Source organism: Delphinus delphis, chromosome 13 (genome assembly GCF_949987515.2).
Source record: "Delphinus delphis chromosome 13, mDelDel1.2, whole genome shotgun sequence".
Taxonomy (NCBI): domain Eukaryota; kingdom Metazoa; phylum Chordata; class Mammalia; order Artiodactyla; family Delphinidae; genus Delphinus; species Delphinus delphis.
Window position 1 is genome coordinate 68977296 of NC_082695.1, and position 23144 is coordinate 69000439.

The 23144-nt window shown below is 37.7% G+C and overlaps 1 long non-coding RNA gene across 1 annotated transcript in view; it reads right to left on the reverse strand.

Moving 5' to 3' along the window:
- Positions 1-5086: 5086 nt before the first annotated feature.
- The window catches only part of LOC132436291 (uncharacterized), a 296497-nt gene continuing 278439 nt past the window's right edge, over positions 5087-23144 (reverse strand). Inside the window, exon 3 of the long non-coding RNA XR_009521759.1 lies at positions 5087-5250. This is a non-coding gene — a long non-coding RNA (uncharacterized lncRNA). The remainder of the gene's footprint in view (positions 5251-23144) is intronic.

Below are 23144 nucleotides of genomic sequence, written 5' to 3' on the forward strand. Positions count from 1 at the left end.
AATGTATAAGCATTTGCAAAGCAAAGGAAATCATAAACAAAACAAAAATACAACGTAAAGACTGGGAGAAAATATTTGCAAATGAATGGACTGACAAGGGCTTAATTTCCAAAATATATAAACAGCTCATACAACTCAATAACAACAAAATGAAGAATCCAGTCAAAAAATGTGCAGAAGCACACCAGTCAAAATGGCTATCGTCAAAAAATCCACAAACAGTAAAGGCTGGAGAGGGTGTGGAGAGAAGGGAACCCTCCTACATTGTTGGTGGGAATGTAAACTGGTACAGCCACTGTGGAGAACAGTATGGAGGTTCCTTAAAAAACTAAAAATAGAGCTACCTTATGACCCTGCAATCCCACTCCTGGGCATATATGCAGAGAAAAACATTGTCTGAAAAGATACATGCACCCCAATGTTCACTGCAGCACTGTTTACAACAGCCAAGACATGGAAGCAACCTAAATGTCCATTGACAGAGGAATGGATAAAGAAGATGTGGTACATATATACAATGGAATATAACTCAGCCATTAAAAAAATGAAATAATGCCATTTGCAGCAACATGGATGGACCTAGAGATTGTCATACTGAGTGAAGTCAGACAGACAAAGAGAAATAGCGTATGATATCCCTTATATGTGGAATCTAAAAAGAAATGATACAAATGAATTTATTTACAAAACGGAAACAGACTCACAGACTTAGAGAACGAACTATGGTTACTGGGGGAATGGTAGGGGCAAGGGATAGTTAGGGAGTTTGGCATCGACATGTACACACTGCTATATTTAAAATGGATAACCAACAAGGACCTACTGTATAGTACAGGAAACTCTGCTCAATGTTAAGTGGCAGCCTGGATGGGAGGGGAGTTTGGGGGAGAATGGATACTTGTATATGTATGGCTGAGTTCCTTTGCTGTGCACCTGAAACTATCACAACACTGTTAATTGGCTACACTCCAATATAAAATTACAAGTTTAAAAAAATGGTTAGAAGACCTAAACAAACATTTCTCCAAAGAAGACATACAGATGGCCAACATATACATGAAAAGATGCTCAACATCACTAATTATTAGAGAAATGCAAATCAAAACTACAGTCAGGTATCATGTCACACCAGTCAGAATGACCATCATCAAGAAGTTTACAGATAATAAATGCTGGAGAGGGTGTGGAGAAAAGGAAACCCTCCTACACTGTAGGTGGGGATATAAATTAGTGCAGCCACTTTGGAAAACGGTATGGAGGTTTCCTTAAAAAACTAAAAATAGAGTTACCATATGATCCTGCAATCTCACTCCTGGGCATATATCTGACAAAGATGAAAGCTCTAATTAAAAAAGATAATTCACCCCAATATTCACAGCAGCACTATTTACAATAGCTAAGACATGGAAGCAACCTAAGTGTCCATCAACAGATGAATGGATAAAGAAGATGTGGTATATATACATACAGTGGAACATTACTCAGCCATAAAAAAGAATGAAATAATGCCATTTGCAGCAACACAGATGGACCTAGAGATTATCATCCTAAGTCATACAGAAAAAGACAAATATTATATCACTTATATGTGGAATCTAAAAAATAATACAAATGAACTTATTTACAAAACAGAAACAGACTCACAGACATAGGAAACAAACTTATGGTTACCAAAGGGGAAGGGGCAGGGGATAAATTGCGAGTATGAGATTAACAGGTACACTAGCATACAAAAAGGTCCTCTACATTTTCAGTCATTCTTACCTCACCCCACTCCAACCTCATACTCTATGTCCAAGAAAACTAAACTTTTTACTTTTTTCAAATACACTGGGCTTTCTCTCAACTCTAAGCCCTTCCATAGACTGTTTGCTCTGCCTAAAGAGTTTTCCCCTCTGTGTTTACAATTCCTTAAGACCTCAATTTATAATTTCTTCCAAGAAGATTCCTCTGACCCCGTGGTTCCCTTGCTCTCTGCAACCATGAGATATTCTACTGTCCATAAAATGCACCTGACACAAAGTATTGTGATGATCCGTCTCTTGTCTCCCTCCTTTATTGCCATGAGCCCCGTGAGAGCACAGATCAAAACTATCACATTAACCAATGCACATACAAGTACACTATCAGGTACATGCAACGCTCAATTATTATTTGATGAGTCAAAGCATGAATAAACGTAAAGGTAGGAACAGATTTGCTTTCCAAAAGAGGAAAATCTCTTAAAATACTTACACTACTCAGCTGAGGCCAAAATTCACTTTTTAAAACTAACACTGAGGCACAAAATTGGACCACAAATTTGTATCTCCAGCACTAATTCTCTCTTGAACTCCATAATTATGACACCCAAGTTCCTCTTAAACAACTTCAGTTGGATGTCTAATTTCAAACTGAACTTACCCAAGAGACTTTTTCATGGTTCTCCCACAAACCTGAACTACCTGTAGGTTTCCCATCTCTGCTCTGGCAATTACATGAGACACACACACACACACACACACACACACACAGACACACACCTGTGCAATTATCAAGCCCCAAATTTTGGGTTCATCTTTGACTCTTCTTCTTAACTATCCCCAACAGCCAATGCAACAGCCAATTTTCTTAAATCCACCTTAAAATATATCCAAATCTGACAATTCGCCATCATCTTCCAAGCTGTCACCTCCTCTCACCTGTGTTATTACCATGGCCCCCCAACTGGTCTCCTTGCTTTCATTCTTGCCTGCTTTCAGTTGATTCTCATAGAGTCAGGGTGGCCTCTTTAAAACATAAATTAATACATGTCTTCCCTGTAAGCAAAACCTTCCAATGGCTTCTCATTGAGAATTCAGACTAAAATCAGACCACTTTACCATGGTCACAGGCTCTACCCCTTTATTCTCCCTGATCCCTCCTCCTACTCTCTCTCCTTAACCCAACTCCAGTGACATTGGTGTCCTTGCTGTTCCTTCAATGGATAAGGCAAGCTCCCACCCCAGGGCCTTTAGCCATTTGTGTACCCTGTCCCAGGAATGGTCTTCCTCATACATGACATTCCCTCACTTCTTTCAAGTCTTTATTCAAATGTCACCTTCTCAGAGAGGCATTTAGGGACTACCTTTTAAAATCCTGCAGTTACATTTTTACCGCCCCTATTTTTTTTTCTGTTATTTATAACCTGGTATACCTCCTAATATATTACATTATTGACTATTTATTTTGATTCTGATCTATCTCCTTGCACTGGAACAGAAGATGCATGGGACAGGGATGGTGGTCTCTTGTTAACTGCTGTGTTCAGTGACTAGAACAGGCTTACCACATAATAGGCATTCAATAATATTGGTTAATAATAATATGTGAAGCTCGAAGGCTAAAACCTAAAAATGCCTCCCATGCCTGCAGGAAGCTCATACTAAGGAAAATCTAGGAAAAGGCTCTCATTCTAATGAGACAACAGGCATTTCTAGAGAGTAGCAGTCTGATGTTCCTATCAATTTAGTCTGTTCTAACTTTAAAATATAAATGTTCAATGTGGCCTCCAGGTAGCAGCTGACCTAGGAAAGGCACAAGCTAGAATCCAATTACCAGGATAATTCTGCCTAGTCAAGGTAAACAATTCTTTCACCCTTGAATTTAGGTATCCCAGGCCCATGAATATTTGTTTTCATAATGCAAATTTCTCCCAAGCTCTCAATATGATTCTCTTTCAAGAGGCAATTTTGTGATTTTGTGTATTTCATGTTTTTTTCCCAGCCTTGAAATTCTAAGATCTCCTAACCCTAGGGCAAGTATGTTTCTATTCAAGAAACTTATCTGTGATTCAGTAATAACTAACTTTTCTTTTTCTGGCCACAGCGAGTAATGAGAGAAGGTGGAATTCTCAAGGCAGGGAGAGCACAGAGTGAATTAGCTGGTTTTGTTCAGATACCATAGCTCAAAACACAGACACCATCTGCTGTACTCACTCCCCACTTTTCATTGCTGAAACCCCACTAAAGAAACCACTAGAGCACCGGCATAACTATTTCAAATGGAAGTTTACAGGAAAAGACTTACTGAAAAACAATAGACTTGGAAACTTACTATCTGATCAAGCGCTAAGGAAGGTAATTCAAGCCAAGGCAGATCTCCTCTCTGCGATTTGCTGGGAGAGGACTTTCTTGCTTTATGTTGTTTAAGCCATATGGCAATTTAAAAATCCATACCTTTAGTGTCTAGGAACAAACTAATTTATAACCAAAGAATCAATCTTTCTTGATTTCGTTTCCAAGTATTTTGCAATTTGTAAACAGTGGCTTTAAATCGGTCTCTACATTGTGGCTGGTCGTGCTCATTAGGGAATTCTACCTTAGATAAATCATTTGCTACCGCAGCCTGCAATAAAAACACTATAAATTGAATGGAGACTTGTCATATTGTTATTTATACTCGAATGGGCTTTGTGGTTATTGGAACTGGGGCAGAGCAGTCATGGGACGAGCCAGGCCAGGCTACCGTCCTCTCCTGAATTGCTGGCAGCAACCTAGCTCTGATGATGCACAAATACAAACACTTTTCTCTGCCACCCTGTCGCTGGCCACCTCACCGTTTCAAACACTCTGGTGGATTATGCAGAGTGCCTTGATTACCACCTGTGAAAAAGCAAGAAAAAGGGGAAGAGACTTGAAGCTGTAAGGCCAAAATAATCTTCACTGTGGATATTTATTCTAGTTCCATCCAGAAATTTATCTTTTCTTAGGGGCACTACATTAAATAGGTCTTTCCTAAATGGTATGCCACAAATTAAATTGAGAGGGACACAGCAAACTTTTTGTATTTGGGCGGAAGGAAACAACACATGTACTGGTGCATTTCCTCATTAGAGAAGTTATGATTGACCCTAAAGCTTCACACCTCTTGCATGCTTCCAGAATGAAGCTTAGAAAAGGATACCGACATGACTCGTGACGCTCACCCATGCCCATCCCAACACTGGGCGTGTCTGCAGGTGCTGTCAGGTGCCCCAGTGCAGAAAAGAGTGTGGGCAATCACGCACTGAGGTTTCCCCACAGTCATGCCCAAGACCCAAGGGCTGCAAAGTCAAAGTTCTCACCTTGAAATCGATTCGAGTCCTTTAGCTCAGAGGTTTAATTTCTTTCCTTTCAGGATGGCTAGCAACTGAAAATATTACTTCTTCTTCTCCCCATTTTCTCTCATTCTCCTTTCCTTCTGCTTCTTTTTCTCTTTCTTTCAACTCCCATTTGAGGCTATTTTTTGAAGCTGATTTGGGAAGAATATATGAAAGCTTTTTTTAGGCTCAAATGTTTATTCAGCAAACAAGAAATTATTAAGCACTTACAGTAGGCCAGGTATCGTGAGAGTTAATAGAACCAGAAAGATGACAAAGATTTTTTCAACATAAAAAGGAATGAGTGGGTATCACTCATGACTGTGGGTTACGAGTGGGTAATGTATATTCCTTACAAAGTGTTGGAGATGCTGTGACTTGCCTATTTAATATCCATTATCTCCATCTACCTAGTGAATCAAGTCCAGCAGCCAGATATACAGTCATAGAGAATAACAATGGTCTTAGGTTTGATGTATAGAAGGAAGCTTTCCACATACAGGTTTAGACTGAATACCACTTAGATGAGCCATTCCAATTTCCCCACCCACCTATTCTCCCTTTATGAACTGACAGGCATAACTATGAAGGGCTTTGGGCAATTTAGAAGCAGTTGACCCTTTCCTGAATAGTAACTAGGTAGATCCAGTAGCCTACTTGGAGTGTTGGATTAGAATGAATTAATGCCATTTGCAGCAACATGAATGGACCTAGAGATTATCATACTAAAGTGAAGTAAGCCAGACAGAGAAAGACAAATATCATATATTGCTTGTATGTGGAATCTAAAAAAAAAAAAAGATACAAATAAACTTACATGCAAACAGAAATAGACCCACAGACATAGAAAACAAACTTATGGTTACCAAAGGGGAAAGGGGTTGGGGGGGATGGTTATGAATTTGGGATAAACGTACACACACTACTATATATAAAACAGATAACCAACAAGGATCTACTGTATAGCCCAGGAAACTGTACTAAATATTTTATAATAACCTGTAAGGGAAAAGAATCTTAAAAAGAATACACACACACACACACACACACACACGTATGTGTGTGTGTGTGTGTGTGTGTGTATATATATATGACTGAATCACTTTGCTGTACACCTGAAACTAACACAACATTGTAAATCAACTATACTTCCAATATAAGAAATTAAATTTTAAATAAATAAATTACTACAAAGATTTTCACCAACTTAATCATGAAAAGAACTATCCATATTAAAAGGCATGTTACATTTTTATCAAATTCAATGGCTTACAGTTGAGCAAATATTCTACTCAACATAGTATTAGACAAAATTAGTACTTGGTAATTTGCACTTGAATCTGTAAAATTGCCAGAATATAAGAAGCATGTCCTAAAAGTAATAGGACCTCTTTTTACAAATACATCATCCAAATAAACATTTCCCTTAATTTCATTACCGAGCTAGATTAGGTATTTTCTCCATTAATGTTGCCCTTACTCACTATAATTCAAGCATTTGGGAGATAATACTTCAGAACACTGTAAGTAGTAGAGAGAGCATGGGTTTTGGATTTATACAATCTTAAATTTGAAACCTTATATTGTTTTTTGCTATGTGACCTTGAATATGTTACCTAAGCCTTTGAGTATCATTATTTTCAACTGATAGAAAAAAAAAACAATACTGAGTTGCCATGAATATTAAATAAAATTGTATGAACTAATTACCTAAAACAGTGGCTGGAAAATATTAGAACCCTAGCAAGCTCTTGCTGATACTAGCATTATTAGCCTCGGGGTGGTTGACAACATCTTATTTCTTGGTAACTGTGTCTCACAATTGTATCTCAAGTCTACTTCTTGTCATCAAAAGTATAAGGAATTTTTAATCATCCATCTTATTCCATAGATTTAGTTCTGAATGACATTGAGTGCTCTCTAAAAGTCAAATCCATTTGCAAATAGGTGAAGAGTACACACAGTTGCTAAACTGTTATGAATGTGTCAAAAAATATGAAGGAATTTTTTTAAAAAGTTCAAAAGTATTTGCAGTTTTGGCAACATCATTGCAATAAATATAAACTCTCCCAAGTTACCTATTTAAAAGGCCAAAAGTAATTCAAATGTGAAGTTATAGTTTTAAAAGTAAAATAAATCCTCTTACCTTACAGCCATACCTCAACCCTAGCTAACCAATAAGCTTTTAAGGAAAAAAAAAAAAGCTTACATTGACACTTAACTATATATAACCAACTGTAATATTTGCCCCAAGTATCTTTCAACCACATGATTTGTTTGGTGAGGTCAAGGGTGTTAGACATTTTTAGAAAGGAATGAATATGATGATCCTATATTATACTAAACCCATTTTTACACCCAAATCTTCATTAAAATATTAAACATAAATAAGAATTAACACATCTTATACATTATAAAATACTCATATAGGGAATAGAGAAACTAATCAATTTTCACATTTAATTTCTATTTTCCAAATAGATAGTTTTAGTAAAATGTTCTACCTTAGTGTACAAGTGTGATTAAGCTATTTGAATTTCATCAAATTTACGGCAATTTTTGCATTTGACTTTATTACATGGAGTCAGCCTCAGTCAATACTTTCACATACTGACATTAGTTTTGTTTAAATTTCTTTTTGTTTTAACATTTCTTGGGAACTTGATGAACATTTGAAGGGCTTTGGGCTAAGTGTTTTATGTGGATTATATATTTCTCATTTTATTCTAACAGAAAACATTGTGAGGTAGGCTCTGTGATTAACCACATGGAGACATGAGCAAGTCGAAGTTTAGAGATGAAGAATTTTGCCCCAAATGACACAAGTACTATAAGACAGAGCTGGGAAAACAAATTCCAACACCTTCTCAAATTCGAATACAAAATTCAACAGCTTGACCATAAGGAAAAAAAGAAATAAGAATGGTCACAATGCCTTCCACTTCTAAAGATTGCTAATGAGTTAGTGATTCTTGAAATACTCTGAAAATACACAGCCTAACACGAAGCCAATACTGAACCGGTCACACAGCACGGCACATTGGGCAGGGCCTAGAGCATGGATTCTGACAATTTTCAAACACGCTTTCTAGTTTTTAGCCATTTGACCTTTGACAAATTAATTCCACTTATCTGTGCTCCAGTTTTCTCATCTATAAAATGGGGTAGACACTAATACCTAACAGAACTGTTGTTAAGGTTAAATAAATATTTACTAAAATCAATTAGAATAGTGCCTGCTGCATAAAAATACTATGTAAATATTTATTAATAATAAACTATCTTAAAAATCTATGGGAGTACAGTCACCTCAGCCAGTGCCCATTTAATGTACTAAAGTTAGCAGATTTTGTCTGTACCCCTAAGGAAGATTTATTTTTCAGGATAAGTCACTCAAAGGAAGGATCTTTATGTTTATTCAGAGTAAATATTAATTAGATGATTTACCCACTGATTGTACTTGCTACCTTCAGTATTAAAGTACCTTACACTCCCATCTTAACAGAAGACAGACCTAAAGAATTTTTTAATTTTAAATGAAGAAATAAAATATATTCAAAAGCAAACCTACTTATTCTAATATCTAGCACAGGAAGAGATGTTTCCGTGAGTGAATGAAGCACACTGGCTCTCACTGAGCATTTTACTGTGCCATCAACCCTACGCTTTGTTCAGTGTACCCTGGATGGAAAAGCTAACAAAAGGTTAACTGACTTTGCTTTCCTCAGACACAGCTATATAGGTTTACCCAAAAAAAGCTCCATATGCTTTTCAAAGATTCTACCAGAAAATTCAATACCATCAAATGAGCAAAAGAGACTACCGTCTAGAAAATAAGAAGAAAAAAGAAATAGAAAGAAAATATAAGAGATCTTAAAGACTGTCGTTGATCTGTCAACTGTCTGACTTTTCTTGACAGACTAATCATGCATTGTACAAAACGGAGGCCACTAGTCACTTGTGGCTGTTTAAACTAAATTAAAATTTTCATCACACATTTCAAATGCTCAGTAGCCACCTGTGGCTGGTGGCTACAGTATTAGAACAGATATAGAACAGTTTCCAGCCCAGACCCTGAATCAGAATTTGCACTTTAACAAAATCCCCCAGGTGATCCGTAAACTCAAAGTGTGAGGAGCACTACCTAACCTATTCAACTATCTTTGGCTTCACAGTTGTACAAGTGCAAAATACTAAATTGATTTACAGGATAGTGAAATACTGATATCTGAGTCTTGTGAGAAAAGGCAAGAGTCAATTACTTGATATTATCTAACAGTAGGAAAAACACATCATCTTGATTTTCTAGAAACTCTCTAATTTTCTTTTTGGTTTCCCACAAAATAATCAGCTCTTCCTTCTGTTCCCAGATCCACAGTCAAGGTTCACAAGGACAACTAAGAAAGTAACTAGAAACTCTAAATTCGGAGTCTTTTTTCTTGTCTTACTGTTGATCCTTCTGATGTTCTGTTGGATATTATTTATAAGAAAAGATGTGAGCTAACTCAGAAATAAGACTCCGATCAAAATGCATGCAAATACATGAAGCAAGTTCAGAAAGGCTGCAGACTGGGAAAAAGTTCATTCCACTAAGAAGTTGTGAAGTGTAACACAGACACTGTGTATTTATGGGAAATGCTGCCAGGCTTTCTCATCAAGACATTTTCAGATCCCATTCTTTATATTATTCTATGAAAATTGACAGAGAATTGGTGAGATCCTTCAACCAGGATAAACAAATTAATGCAATCCTGAAAACAGAAATGGCTTTAAAAATGAGAATCTAATGGGACTCAAGAGTTTTGAAACACTGTCTCACAAGGCTATGAATTCCTCCACAAGACAGATGTCCTTGAAGACAGTGACTGTATTTTCCATTTATGTATGTCAAGTTCCTATACTAGTGTTTGTGACAGAGTACGCATTCAATAAATATTTGTTGAATTAAATTCCATTGAATTCTCCTCAGGTCAGGGATGGGAAAAAGGACTTTCTACTCTATCATGCCTGGTCATCGGAAAGATACATATTATATCTAATTAAACATTTGATTATGTTCAAGTACCTCATTTTAAAATGCACTTAGTTGCCCACAGTAAGAATTTAAAAGTATCCTTACTTCAGAAAAGGAAGTAAAAATAGAATCATCTAGTCAAAAAGTAAAAATAGAATCATCTAGACAAAAATCTAAGTCAAATTATTTGAGATTTTCCACTATTATTTGCATTTGCGAAATAAATTGTTGAATAATTCTATTGACCACTTTTCTGTCAAATACATAACCCCCCCTGAAATATTGTGTCTTTTTGCTGTGGCTCCTTCTCTTCCCGTCTTTAATGAAGCATAAAGCTTGGAAAATATTTGAGGTTGGTTATGGGTTTTTTTTTTTTTTCAAATTCATGGTTCTATCTTTTTTTAATCATACTTTTTCTGAATAACAAAAATATTAAGGAATTCATCATTGGTAAAGGCAATGATCAGATGTTTTGACAGGAGAAATGAGCCTTCTAATATAAATTTGACTTTTACTATTTCTGGTGTTTGTTTAGCTGTTCTACAAGTAACAGTATGTGGGCATCCACAGTAATGCAATTTGTACTGAGTGGAAAATGCACATATAGTGCTGGGCATGCAGAAATGCTAAGCATAAGGACAAATGTCAGCATCAAGACAGGATCTGGATGAATCATCATTGATCTTCTGTTACTGATGTTTTCTCCTGACATATATGGTGATTTCTCACCACTGATTCCCTCCATGACCTTGGACCCTTCACAACTGCTCTAAGTTTTCTCATCTGAAAGGGGGTGGATGATAAAAGGGACAAGGAAATGATGGGAAAAGATGACAACATGGACCAACCACATAGAGATGGGGGAAAGTGAACCCCAGCCAATTTCTTTGGAACATTCCATGAATACAAAGCTGTATTGGCTGTTCTGGTTCTAGACAGATATCACATGATACAGGTCTCATCCTATCTTCTCATTCTTCTTGAAACATAGCTTGGAAGTTAAGCACAAGATGGAAATCTATCTAAAAAGAGCAACAACAAACATTAATAGAATCAACTCTCAGTTCTCTTAAAAAGATTATCCCTGGCAAATCTTGCCAGCAAAAACAAGATTCCACTTCACTGCTCACTTTTTTAACAGCTCACATCTATTTACTCTTAACTTGGCGTGCAGCTTGCATTCAAGTTCTCCAGTCATTTAGTAATGTGAAATTCATAGATTATTGTGGATGGAAGTGCCTTTAAAAATCATCTAGCCTCTCATCAATGTTGAATGACTCACAGAAGCTTGAACAATCCCAGTGATGTGGAACTCACTACTCCCTGAAGCAATCTATTCTATCTTTGGACTGAGACCTTGCTCTAGGAAAAAGGAAAATACTAGTTGTGTTTTTATGCCAGTCTGATACACAAACTCTCCTTTCCTAGCCCAGCGTGTATTATAGGAAGGAGCTGAGAGCATTTAAGTAGGGAAATGGACAGTTCCCTATTCCGATTGTTTTAATGAATACAAGCCCAAACCTTCAAAGTAATCACAGAATGAAGTAAATGTTCATAAGATCATAAACAACCATGTATCAATATGAATGAAACTGCTTTTCCAATACCAATATAAAAGATGACTACAGACACTATCTGTGATTAGCCATATTGTAGTCTCATGCTGCCATTTTTTACGTGATACCACCTCTAAGAAAAAGCCTAAATATGTAGCAAGAAATTAATCTTCTTTTTTCTGTCCCCTATTAGAGTTCCCTCTAGTTCATAACACATACACAAACCCTTGCTCATCCATCTTCATCCTCCCAAAACTACAATGATAATTCTTCTTTCTACTCTTTGTCATCTTTAATTCTCAAAAAACTATTTTATTCTTGCTATCTCTACATCCTTGCCACTCTTCTAGTCTTTAACTCCTCAGAGAAGCATAAAAATAAAGTTTTATGCCTCTTGGATGACCAGGCGTAAAACTCACACTTTTATTCTCCATGCAGTGCTAACACAGTTGACCCTTAAGCAACATGGTTTTGAACTGTACAGGTCCACTGATATGTGGATTTTGTTCAATACATATTACATTACTACACCATCTAGGGTTGGTTGAATTTGTGGATGTGGAACTGTGGATATGGAGGGTCAACTATAAAATTATATGTGGATTTTCAACTGCACCAGCTTGGCATCCCTAACCCTTGCCTTGCTCAAGGGTCACTTGTACTACTCTTTTAAGATCACCAATCAATTCCTAAATGGTAACTCCAAAGAACGTTTTTCAGATCTTAACCCTAAAAGACCTCAAGGATGCACCCAATTCTATTGATTGCTAGCTTCATCTTGAACCCCTTCACTTAGTGCCTTTTAGCTATCTACCCTCAACTTTTCACTTTGTTCTGCCTCTCCATTAAGTATTGGTATTCCCCAAAATTGCCACCTTCAGCAATTTTCTCTTTTGCTTCACATGCTGTCCCAGGGAAATTTTATCTATTTTGAGTTTTCACTATTGCCTACGTACCTCTAGCCCGGACCTCTCCCACAAGCTTCAGGATTTGTCTCCATGAAGGGAATAAAACATGCGTTAATATCTAAAGGATAAATAAAGATTCGTGAAGAGATATGGATGGAAGTTTATCTGGAGGGGAAAAGAAAATTACAAGAAGATAGAAAAGAACATTTAAAAAACTGGAGGCAGCCAAAAAATAGTGATATATCCGAAGAATTAAATGAAGACCAATTTCACTGAAGTATAATAGAGAAAGGTAGAACTGAGAAATCAGGATGATGAGATAAAAGAGCTAGGTCATATAAGACTTTGTAACCTAGATAAAGGAATTTGGATTTTATTCTAAGGGTAAGAGAAAATAAGAACAATCAAAGGAATTACATGACCATATATTTTGCACATATTTGCATGTTTTATAAAGATCTCAAGGTTAATACAGGGATTGGCTTGAGAGGGAAAGGGAGAGATGTAGAACAACTAGGGGGTATCCAGAAGTCCATTCAAGAGATGATGAGGGGTGAGGCTAAGGGCATTATAGTTGGGAAAGAAAGGATACAGGATAGATTCAGATCTTATTTACTAAATAAAATGGGTAAGATTTCATTGTTGCTTGAATTTGTAAGATAAAGGAAAGAAAAAGAGTCAAGAAACATACCCAAGAGTCCAAGTAGGATGCTGGCACCGGTCACGAACAGGGCAAGCCACAATGAGAGGGGGTTTGGGCCCCAAAATATGAGTTAAGTTCTCAACATATATATTAAACTAGATCCCCATGTGGTCATCCCATAGGCACCTCAAAATAAGTAAGTCTACACTTCACAAGAAAGTGTGGGAAGGTAGATTCATGCAAAGAAAAATGAAGTTTTATGTGCTATCACTAGAGGAAGGTAGAATGCAAGCTGGAGAAGCAAACAATAGCAGTTGTCCTTCTGATTTTCCTCTTTTTTTTTTTTTTTTTGGCCTCTCCCGTTGCGCAGCATAGGCTCCGGACACGCAGGCTCAGCGGCCATGGCTCACGGGCCCAGCCGCTCCGCAGCATGTGGGATCTTCCCGGACCGGGGCACGAACCCGTGTCCCCTGCATCGGCAGGCAGACTCTCAACCGCTGTGCCACCAGGGAAGCCCTGATTTTCCTCTTAAAAGCCACAGTTGCCCCTTCTATTTTAGTTCTTTACCTTCTGGGGGCCAACGTATTTTTTGACATTTCCTTAATTTCTCATTAGTCTCTTTCTAAGAATGCAGCCTTTGCATTGCCATGAGATTGAGCTTCCTAAAGAATCACTTTGACGCATTAATCCCTTGCCCCCAAGTCTTCACTAGCTCCCCACTGTCTGATAAATGATATCCAAATTCCCCAGGCCCTTTCTGATCTGTCTTCCCCTTTACCTTTCCAGGTTAACTTGCCCAAATTTCCCTGCACAAAGCCCCAAAAAAGGTCATGACAGCTTTCCTGCTTCCATGCTTTGGATCACGTTGCATTCCATTTTACCCACCTGCAATGCCCATTGACATTCTAGTCATGCTTCCAGTCCAGTCTAGATATAAACATATATCCATGAAGCCTCCTCTGACATACTCCTGTCAGAAGTGATGGTGCTCTTCTCAGAGTTCTCCTACAAATACACTATGAACTGGTTCAAGCTAGAACCAGTGTATAGATAGCAAGAGGGAACGTTAGATCACGCAACTGATTATACATAAGCACTTGACTTATATCAAACAATCCGCTATTTACTAGTGATGATGTTGAACAGTCCTGGGCTCGGAAGGCAACCAAGGTTGAGAAATTCCCCCACTGCCTTATGTCATGGGAGCTAATAGCAAATGACCACCTGCTGTAGTATTTTCCAAGTCAAATCTCCATCCTTTCTCAGTAACTCAAATGAGACCCAGCTCCATTCTTCCTTGTGACTCTCTTATTTACTGGCCTTTATAAAACTGTGGATTTTCTCTCTCTTCTTTGAGACATTTCTCACTAAGAAATAGTATCCCTATTGTAATGGCCCAACTGAAAGCATCCCTTTATTTGTCCTGTGCAGTTGTCTTTCACACGGGTTTGTTTTGAGAGACTGAATACACAAATGAACAATGACAAGACCCTACACAGAAACAGAACTCTGACCCACAAGCTGCAGCAGCCTGCCCCAGAAACCAACCACCTCATTATCTGCAATAACGAGGCCAGGAAATCAATCTGCTATAAGCCAGACTTGCAGGAAATCAGACTGCTGTTGGTAGCAACAATTCAGAAAGCCAAACAATAACTCCTGTAACAATTAGCTCCCAACGGCCAGGACTTCATACCTGACAGCTTTCCTGTCACTTTTTGTTCTTGCTTCCAACTTAAGACCAACAAGAGAAAGCCAAATATCCACCCATCCCTAACTAATCATACGGGATGATGCCCTGCTTCTAGTCGGCCTGCCTCCCCGCTTGCCAACAATCTCCATTCAGGGCATACTGGAAGCCTTTTTCCATTATAAGGCTTTCCCACTCCTCTGCCTGCCTTTGAGTCTTTGCCCTTAAAGGCTTAGTGTCTGTGGCTGACGCTTGCTATATCAAGCTCGGACTCCTACTTATTCTCATTTGGTTAGCCTTCATTTATTTCCACAGTTGGACAGAATTATACAAGTTAATTTCTAACTCTCTTTGCATAAATAATAATGTCACAAAGCTTGAGCGGTATCAAAATTATTTCACTGCAACTTTCCATAAATGGTAAAGGACTTGCTCCTGCTTTTTTGCATATGTGTTTAAGCATCTTTATTTTAATGCATTGCTTTTAAAGATATAAAATGAGTGATTAATAAAGATGATGGAAATTGGAACCAGTAGCTAATTTCTTTCATTCTCTTATTTTAAATATCAACTGCTACCTAACTGGTTATTTTTAATAAATGTCTGGCAAGAGTTCTTTTCTTAGTCATAACAGTGTATTTTTCAGTGAAATTGATACTATGTTATACCATTTTACTTTCAGCAGATTAATATGATTTAATTAAGAGTAAACATTAGGGCTTCCCTGGTGGCGCAGTGGTTGAGAATCTGCCTGCCAATGCAGGGGACACGGGTTCGAGCCCTGGTCTGGGAAGATCCCACATGCTGCGGAGCAACTAGGCCCATGAGCCACAACTACTGAGCCTGCGCGTCTGCAGCGTGTGCTCCGCAACAAGAGAGGCCGCGATAGTGAGAGGCCCGCGCATCGCGATGAAGAGTGGCTCCCGCTTGCCACAACTAGAGAAAGCCCTCGCACAGAAACGAAGACCCAACACAGCCAAAAATAAAAAAAAAAATTAAAAAAGAATAAACATTAGTTTAAATCATTACTAATACACCTCCAAATATTTTGCATTCAACTGTTTTTCATAAAGGTGTCTATGGAACAACTGAACTAATTTATGATAATCTGAAGTACCTTGGTTGAATAGTTTCAGACCTACTCTGTTTTTCACTCTACCCAAATAGTATTTCAAACTCTGCAAGATAAATTCTTGTCAGCTGGGGAAGAACATTCATTTTTATTGCTTCCTTGTTTTCTCCTACTGTGACAGTTCTATCTGTTCTCAGATGGAAGAGTCAATGATAATAGGAATAATAATCCATGTCATGCTAGGAGAAGCAGCAACTGTTAAAACCCTTCCAGCTTTTCTACAGCTCCAGCATCAGTTATCATGTGTGCATTTTCATCGTGCAAGTAACACAGGACTTAGTTTACCTCTATTAAAATTTCAGTGTCTAATGAGTTGATTAAGGATAAGAGAGGTTATATGATCAATTAATTTTAATTTTTTTATTCCAAGTATTTTTCTAGGTCTAAGAAAAATGACAACAAGAAGCCTTTGCCATTTGCACATCTACTTGATTTCCTTCCCAACGGTTTGCTGTTTTGTGAAATTGATTTAACCTCAAGTTGTTTTGAGTGCTAAGGTTAGAAAGGCAATAGAGAAAGAGACATTTTTTTGACAATTGCTTGAAGTAGGCATAAAAATGAACTTGGAAAATCTTCTATTACCATACAAGTGTATGTCATGGAAGAAATGCCAGCCAAATTCTCCTTCAGAAAGGAATCAATAATGTGTCTCCTGATGGATCTGAGAGTCCACACTCACCACCCAAGATAAGCAGAGGAGGCCAGTGCTCACGAACTTAGCCAAGTAAGGGGCTCCTATCCAAATCAGTTGCTTCATGAAATCAAAGGCCTAATAATTGCTACCACTTCTTATCATTTTAAAGAATGATAACCATCAACCTTCTTACCATTTTAAAGAATAATAACCATCAACCAGCACAATAAATGAAATCAACTCAAATTTAGTCCTTAAATCAAATCTGAGGACAGGTTTTGATATTTGGACGTATGTCACTGTTCTCATCAGAATCCTTTTAATTATGATTAGTTATTAAAAGCACGTTGTGTCAAATTTGGTACAAATACTTCGGACCTGGTGCCAGTTCTGCTTCTGTAATCTAAGAATGACATATGTACATGTCCTACACAAGGCACAGGATATATTGCTTCTGATCTCTAATGTACTTTGCCAAGCAATTCCAGAGAAAAAAGTTCTAAAATAATTAGAACGGTTTTTGTTTAATAGGTTCAGTGTTTCAGTTTTGCAAGATGAAGTGTTCTGGAGATTGGTGGTTGCACAGCAACGCGAATGCACTTAGCACTATTGAACTGTACACTTAAAAATGCTGGAAGTGGTAAATTTTATGTTTTGTATATTTTACCATAATTAAAAAATAAAATCATTAGAATAGAAATACTCAATAACTACTAGCTTAATAAAGCCCCTGATGTCCCTCCCCCTCCACGTGTACACAGTCATGTGAGCTCATCAAATCCCAGTCTATTGCTGCTCATTCATTAATCTTGGAAATCATCTCTAAACCTCATTACCCATCTCCTACCAAATGAACTACTGAACTGACATTTCCAGGTTGCCCAGCAATCAGGGGCAAAGCTACCTTTCATCTCCATCAGGTAAGAATTTCTCTTTCTTTAGGACTTTGCTACTGCTTAATGTGAAGTTGCTGGGTTATTGATGAGAAAGAAAAAGAAGTAGCAATGAGAAAGGAGAGACTTAATAAACTGCCAGAAACATGGTTTATGCTTAAGATTTCTTTCTTTCCTTCCTAGTTTTAGGCTTACCCAAGAAAAATCCTCACTAAAAAGTTTACGTTTCTCATAGAGTTTAAACTTCCCTGGAAACTGAGCTATGTGTTTCTAACCCACAGAAGATAGAAGGAGGCAAATACACAGGAAAATTGCGTTATTCTGACCTTCGGACTTTGATTTCTTTCCTCAAATTATACTATTTCTATTTTATGGTGACATGTATTATAAAGCCCATTTGCATCTATTATTTCAATTAATCTCATTAAGTCTTTACCCCAATCCTGAGAGATAGATATTATTGTCTTTATCTCATACATCAGTAATTTATATTCAGAAGAGTTCCTTGCCTGAATTCAAACAGCTAGGGAGTAGCAGAGACTCTACCTCGTATCTTATAACTCCAAATCTGATTTATTTTCCACTCTGCTAGAGGAACACATGCTGATTAAGCCTTTGTTTAACATCTCCCAAAAGGTACAAAAGTGCCTGTCCCTTAGGTTGGTCCTTTATTTGCCATAAAGGAAAAATGTCTACACTGACAAGAGTGATTGCTATATCCAAACAAAAAATAGCAGGGGGTTGGCTGGGTCCAGGTCACTGCCCACTTAACAGACCATAAATAAAGGGTGATTTATTATAAGCGATTTTTTATATTTATTATTATGAGTGATTTATTATATTTATTATAAATAAGGTGGAGATTTTCCAGAGCCTAAAGGCAAGCACTGCAGGAGGGTCTGTCTCTGACCTGGAACTAGAATTGGAAGGCTACAAGGTACCTTGAAGTCCTCTGACCTGACTCAGGGCCACCAGGGGCTCCATTTCCTCTGCATCACCAGGCTCTCTCTCCCATAGCTCCCATAATGGCCACTCAAGGATGCAACTTCAGTCCCAATGTCAACCTACAAGTCCAGCATTCTCAAGTAAGTAACCCATACTTGTCATGTTCAAATTCTCAATTTCTAGGAGGCACAAATCCAGAGAGTCAGCTCAGGTCAAGACTCTACAACTGATTTGATATGCATCCACTATAATGATCAGACTAGATGCTTTACTCTTTGGTAAGTGGACAAAACGAGTATGCCTTCTGTGCTATGGCCTAGTTTAGCATCTGTGTATCAATTTAGCCCAAAGGATGGTTTGCACATAAAAAAATCAAAGGTTTCACTATCAAAGATGATCCTATAATGAGCATCAGAAAAATGCAATTTAAGGTGAAATTCTAACTAACAGTCATCAAATTGGCAAAAACTGAAAAGTCTAAAAATATCAAGCAGGCAGGGAAATGGGAAAACAGGAATCTTAAATGCTGGTCCATCTATTTTAGTGGAAAATCTGGCTGTATCTGACTGTATATAAAAGCAGGCACTGTATCTCAATGCAGTCTCAAAATATTCCTTCTAATTGTAGTCCCTGAGCAAAACTCTTGCTAACGTGCAGTACACGTGAACTGGAAGAATACTTTTACACATACTTGTATGTGTAAAATATTTGAAGATAAAATAAAGTATTAACATTCATTAACTCTGGGTGGAGAACATAAAATTGTTCATGTATTTTCTATGCGTTTACATTTTGTAAGCTCTATAGTAAAAATAAATAGGATGATAAACAGGAAAAAAGGAAAAGTATTTTCTCACGTAGAGTGTCAATCATTTCCCAAGGATTATGCCCACCCCTTTGACCTTAGGCTCCACTATTATTCTCATCACCTGAGACTTCAACATGGATGTGCAACATGAGGAAGGAGACTATACAGAATCCACTCTGCTTGCTGTAGTTTGGGAAGTAGCAAGTGGGCTGTAAAGCCAGGTTCCCCGGGTAGAAGTGACCCTGGTAAGGGCGGGATTTATAGATGCCATAAAGTAGAGTTTAGGATAACAGGACAAATGATTGCATCTAGCCTTTTGTTGGGTAAAAAGCAGTAGCAACAGCAATTTCCCTATCAGATCTGTGGTGTCGTTGTAATATTATATTTGGAAATTTAACTTCAAGTTAGTGCTATACTTTCCCCAAAATTCTGTGATCCAATCAATATCTTTTTTAACCTTTACTATTGTAAAATGTAATTCAGAAAAATGCGTATCAAATTACAATTTAGTAAATGATGAGAATAAGCTTTGTAATCTCTACCCAGGGTAAGAAAGAGAACTTATTGTATGCCCTAGAAGGCATCACCACCCTTCCTTCCTCCTGAAAAGTAACCACTAATATGACTTTTAAAGTAATTACATCCTTGATTTCTTTATGGTTTCATTTAGGAATTTTCTGTTAGGAATGTGCATCCCTAAATAGTATTGTTTACCTGTTTTTGAAAACATTGAAGTCTCCTTTCCCCACTCCTCTCTCTCTCTGTCTATCTCCCTCACCTCTCCCCAACCCGCTCCCCCCACCCCTCCTCTCTCTCTACAATTTGTACATTCATTAACTGGCTTGTTTTGCCCATTGAGTCTTACACACAAAAAGCCAGTATATGTTTTGCTGACTGTATCTCCATGCTATCGGTACTGTTCTCTGTATTTCCTATAAATTGAAACTTACATGTAAAGAATTAGTCATATTCTGATTTGATGATTTTTTAAAAGAATTAGTTCAGAGTTGGCATTGTGTTCTTCCATCAAGAGGCACATGAAGTTGTCCCAGAGGTCTCTTAGGGTCTCTTAATTTCTTTTCATTCTTTTTTCTTTATTCTGTTCTGCAGCAGTGAATTCCACCATTCTGTCTTCCAGGTCACTTATCCGTTCTTCTGCCTCAGTTATTCTGCTGTTGATTTGTTCTAGTGTAGTTTTCATTTCAGTTATTTTATTGTTCATCTCTGTTTGTTTGTTCTTTAATTCTTCTAGGTCTTTGTTAAACATTTCTTGCATCTTCTCCATCTTTGCCTCCATTCTTTTTACGAGGTCCTGGATCATCTTCACTATGATTATTCTGAATTCTTTTTCTGGAAGGTTGCCTATCTCCACTTCATTTAGTCATTTTTCTGGGGTTTTATCTTGTTCCTTCATCTGGTACATAGCCCTCTGCCTTTTCATCTCGTCTATCTTTCTGTGAATGTGGTTTTTGTTCCACAGGCTGCAGGACCGTAGTTCTTCTTGCTTCTGCTGTCTGTCTGACCTCTCCTTTTGTTTTTTAACTTTAGGAATTAAAAAAAAAGAATAGCATTTATTAACTGTTCTGTTTTCTTTCATTTTGGGGGGTAGGAAGGAGCAGTGGAAGGACTACTACAATACGTACTTCAGATCATTTTTGCTCATTTTTCTCTCAAATATTTTTATCACTTTGCTTCATCACTTTTTGATTTTTGAAACCTTTCTTATTTTCACTTTGTATTTTTCTAGAGGTATTATCTTTGCGTTTATATACTCAGGTGTTCCATTTAGCTTAGTCTTTGTTTCTTTTCATTCCTAATTATTTTATATCTAATTATTTCCTGATAATTAGTACCTCACTTTTGAGTTTTTCTAATTCTGATTTATGTTGTTTTTTTCACATGGTTTCATTTTCTTAATATCTTCTAGCTAATTCTGAAATAATAATTTGTACTTATATTTTTTGGCAGGTCTTATACCGGCTATATCTTTATGGCAGGTCTTATACCGGCTGTGGTTGGGGATGCTATTCTAATTCTCTTCTTTTAATAACATTGCAAAGAATTTGATCTCAGTTCTTTCTCTTGCTCATCATTATGTGAATTTACTCTTCTTGAACTAAAATGAAAAGGTTGGTTCTGGATAGCATTTCAAAACTCACAGCTATATCACTTCTTTTATTTTTCTGAAGTGTGACAAAACATGGTAGCACACATTTTGACTTGATTTTCACTTCCACAACTTTGACCTGAACATTCTCTCCCACTGTGTCTTCATTTACCCTGTAGTACTCAATTAAATTCTATTCCCAGGAGTTTCTCTTAGTGTGGGGCTTTGTCCAGGAAGGGAGCTTTTGCTGGTTTGTTCTGAGAATTCATAGGGCAGGAACTATAGAAGCCCCTTCCGACATCTCTGAAGACTTGTTGCATTTATCCACTACTGAGTGCAGCAGTTCTCTCAAGTTCAGCTGCTGTTCACAAACTGGGCCTCTTAGCATTTCAGTGATTATATGATGGCTATTTTGGGATTCTAGTCTGTAGCCAGAAAGCCCCAGTGCTTTCTCCATATAGATACTGACACAATGCATGTTTTGTAGCTGTCATTGATTTGTCTCTATCCACTCAAACTTGGGAATTAATGAGGACACCTTGTCACCCAGTTCTATTATATATGTTATCCATGGAGTTTTGAGTTGCTAATCAAGTCTGTATGTATATTTTTATAAGGAGAGGAATTTGGGCAGATTCAAATTCTACCTAGCTGTTACCATAATCCAAGAATCCTACATCAACTATTTTATTTTAAGCAAGATTACTGAGGTATAATTTACATACAATTTATATAGTATACCAGCCTGTATTTTTTGGACAAATGCATGCAGTTATGTAACCACCACCACAATGAACATATAGAACAGATCCATCACCTCCAACAATTCCTTCATAAATATGCCCCTTTTAGTCCTCTTCCCCTAACCCCAGCCTTTTGCAAACACGGGTCTGTTTTCTCCCCCTATGTTTTCTTTTTTTAGCCTTTTGAGTCTGAATTCTTTCACAGAGCCTAATGCAATTGAACCCCAGCCCTGTTTCTGTTGGCACTGAATCCCTGGATTTTGGAGGTGGAGACTTCTCAGTGATCCTGTTCCTCCTGTAGTGTTCTGAGAACTTAAACAGTCTGGGCCCCCCCAAGGGTACAGGATGTTTCCTTTTTATTCTCGCTCCAGGTGCAATGGGTTTTCACCTGCGCCTCGGAGGGCTACAGGGTAGCCCTTCCCCAAGAAGCTCATGGTTTTTGGTCCTCGATGGCCAAGGAGCCAAGTGGACTTCTGCTCCTCCTTCAGAGCCTTCCGCTGATGGAGGCTTTGTCCTCCTGGACAGCCCTGCTTTCAGCCTTGCTCATGAATTCACTGATTTCCAGGACAGCCTGAGGGCAGGTGTGAATTTCCCTCATGGATTAAGGTCCCAGTGGCTCTTTACCCTCAGGCCAGCCACACTCTGCCTTTATCGAATCAAAAAAAAAAATTTTTATTTGAATTTCTCCTTACAACTTGCATGGAGACCCTGACTTCTTCCCACTGCCACGGAAGAAATGATGCTCACATCCTATTTGTCCTTGGAGGTGCCCGTCTTTCCTAAGAAATCAGGCTAGTTGGTTGCACTGCAATCTAAGCTCTTAAATGGATTCAAGAAAAGCTATGATTCTGTACATAATCTGGTTTTTCTGTGGTTACTTGGAGGCCATGCTCTTTCCAGCTTTCTACCCCTTAGGTAGAAGCCAGAAGTGTTGATATTAAAAATAAAACTTTTTGGCGTAATCCAGGGACAT